The sequence below is a fragment of the Nicotiana sylvestris genome, chromosome 11 (genome assembly GCF_000393655.2).
Source record: "Nicotiana sylvestris chromosome 11, ASM39365v2, whole genome shotgun sequence".
In the NCBI taxonomy this organism is placed as follows: domain Eukaryota; kingdom Viridiplantae; phylum Streptophyta; class Magnoliopsida; order Solanales; family Solanaceae; genus Nicotiana; species Nicotiana sylvestris.
The window spans coordinates 128363434-128366200 of record NC_091067.1 but is presented as its reverse complement, the minus strand read 5'-3'; positions in this window follow the sequence as shown (position 1 = coordinate 128366200).

Sequence of the window (2767 nt, the reverse complement as noted above, 5' to 3'; positions counted from 1 at the left end):
TGTCACTGCCATCACATGATTATTGTGCCCACCCTTGGGGTTTACTACCGTATCACTTGGTAGAGCACCCTTTGGGCGAGTATTTAAAGACTGAGAGATTTGGCCTAATTGCACTTCCAAGTTCCGGATAGATGTGTTATGCGAAGCTAATTGGGCCTCGGAATCTTGGTTCTTTTTCATCATTTGCTCGAACATGCTTTCAATTCTCCCCATCTCGCTTCCGGACGAACTCGGACCTTGAGAAGGAAAGGGGGGTGGATTGTTCGGTTGTTGGTACATGGGGCCCCTTTGAAAACCTTGCCCCCGGTTGCCTTGGTTCCCGCCATTGTTCCACCCTCCTTGATTGTTGTTGTTGCCCCAATTATTGTTATTACCATGCCAATTTCCTTGGTTGCCTTGATTACCCCAATTGTTGTTTTGGTTGTTGTTATTCCAATTACCTCCGCCTTGTTGTTGATTTCCCCAATTACCTTGAGGACGCCATTGTTGGTTTGAGGAGTTACCTCTATTCCCTTGATAGTTGTTGACATATTGGACCTCTTCGCTTTGATCCTCATAGCACTCATTTGAATAACCACCACCATCATTGTTGTTGTCATATTGTTCACAATTACCTTGAGGTTGTTGCCCTCTTTGCCTCCTTAAACACCTTCCATTGCGTTGACTTGGCCCGGGTTTTGGACTTGTTGCAATTGCGTCTTTTCCAATTGATTTATAGTTGTTGTAAGCTCGGCTATAGCTTGGCCATGATCGTGCAATTCCTTGTGCAAATGGATGACCGTGGGTTCACCTTGGGGCACGTTTGCTCGGCTTTGCCATGCCGAAGAGGTGTCGGCCATTTCATCAAGTACATCACATGCCTCTTGATAAGAAAGTTTCATAAAGTTCCCTCCGGCCAATTGGTTCACGATGCATTGATTTGTGGTGTTGATGCCCCGATAAAAGGTTTGTTGAATCATAGCCTCGGTCATGTCGTTATTAGGGCACTCTTTCACCATTGTTCTATATCTTTTCCATATCTCATGCAAAGGTTCCGTTGGCTCTTGCTTTAAAGCTAGAATTTCATCCCGAAGAGCTGCCATATGACTTGGAGAGAAGAACTTTGTAATAAATATGTCCGCCAATTTATCCCATATTGTAATAGAATGATTGGGGAGCCTTTCTAACCAATCCAATGCTTTACCTCGAAGAGAAAACGGGAAAAGCCTCAATCTCAACGCATCCTCGGACACGTTTGTCTGCTTGCTACCCTAACATGTATCCACGAACCCCTTCAAGTGCTTGTAGGCATTTTGATCGGAGGCACCCGTGAAATAACTTCTTTGCTCGAGCAAGGTCAGCATAACATTTGTGATTTGAAAGTTCCCCGCCCGGATTCGGGGAGGAACAATAGCACTAGCATATCCTTGATTTGGTAGAACTCTGGGAGCCACTCTCGGCGGTGCCGGAGGAGGGTCTGGAATGTTGTTGTTCTCATTTGCATTTATATTGACATGTCGGCCTCTCCGTGGAAGTTGAGGTAAGACCTCATCTTGTTCTAGATCCTCTACCTCCTCCCCCGCTATCACATTGCCGAGAGGGTCATTTGCATTAAGAGCCATTGTACCTGATTGATCGACACAAACAAAATTAGTAAATAAGAAGGAAAGAGAAGCAAAACACAATACTAGCTACACAAATAGTCAACACCGTAAAGCTCCCCGGCAACGGCGCCAAAAAGTGATCGCAGCGGACTCAACCTAATGAAGAGTGGGCGCTAATACTTTTACCCAATAGTGGTATCTGGGTCAATTTTCCACAGGGAGCTTCAATTTGGAGTTGAGTGTTTGTATGGTCTAGGACTATGTTTTAGCTCCTAATTGATCTTCTAACATTTTCGCTTTTCTTTTGACTATCAACTACAATTTATCAACTACAAGTTTAAAGATAAGTTAGGCTAAGATATTGATTCTAAGTTGTATGCAATATAGAGAAAGTCACTAGGGTCGTGGCATGTACCTAGGTGGTCAACTAACGGGTAGAGATTTCTAATGCAAGAATGATGAATATGGGACTTATGCTATAACCGTTGCACTTTTGCACCCACTCTCACACCTCTCGGTAGAGAGAGTGATTTTTCCCAATTGACTCTCTCGAGACCAATTGGGTAGGCCAATTTGCCCAAGCAACTTATGATTCAAGTTGGGTAATTACTCTCTCGAGGTTTAACCCGTTAATTGGGACCACCATTCTCATGGGTCCATCCCAATTCCTCGTTGGAATTAATCTTGGGGTCATAGACTCTCTTTCTCAAGAAGAGTCAAGACTCGCTAAGCTAGACTTAGTGTTTGCAACCACCAATTCTTAATGAAAACATAAGATTAATCCAAATAACAAATACCCAACATCATTCATGTACTAAACAATCACACCCATTAATTACCCACACTAGGGTTGAGCCACAACCCTAGCTAATGGGTTTAGCTAGCCATAATAGAAACAGAAATTGAAGAAATAGTAGATGAAATTGACATAATAATTAACTACACTGTTAATCTACTCAAATCCACGTTAATACTAGAAGAAATTGTCCAAAATAGGCTAAAACCATGAAGTCTCGAGTTCAGTTGCTATCTGATAAAAACCAAAACTGAAAAAAAACTTCACCTAAAAAGTAAAATGTTCTATTTATACTACACAGAAAAAATCGGACAAAAATACCCCTGAGGGTCTGGCGCGGACCGCGCACAAATGACGCACGGCCGCGTAGGGGTTTGGATCTTCATAT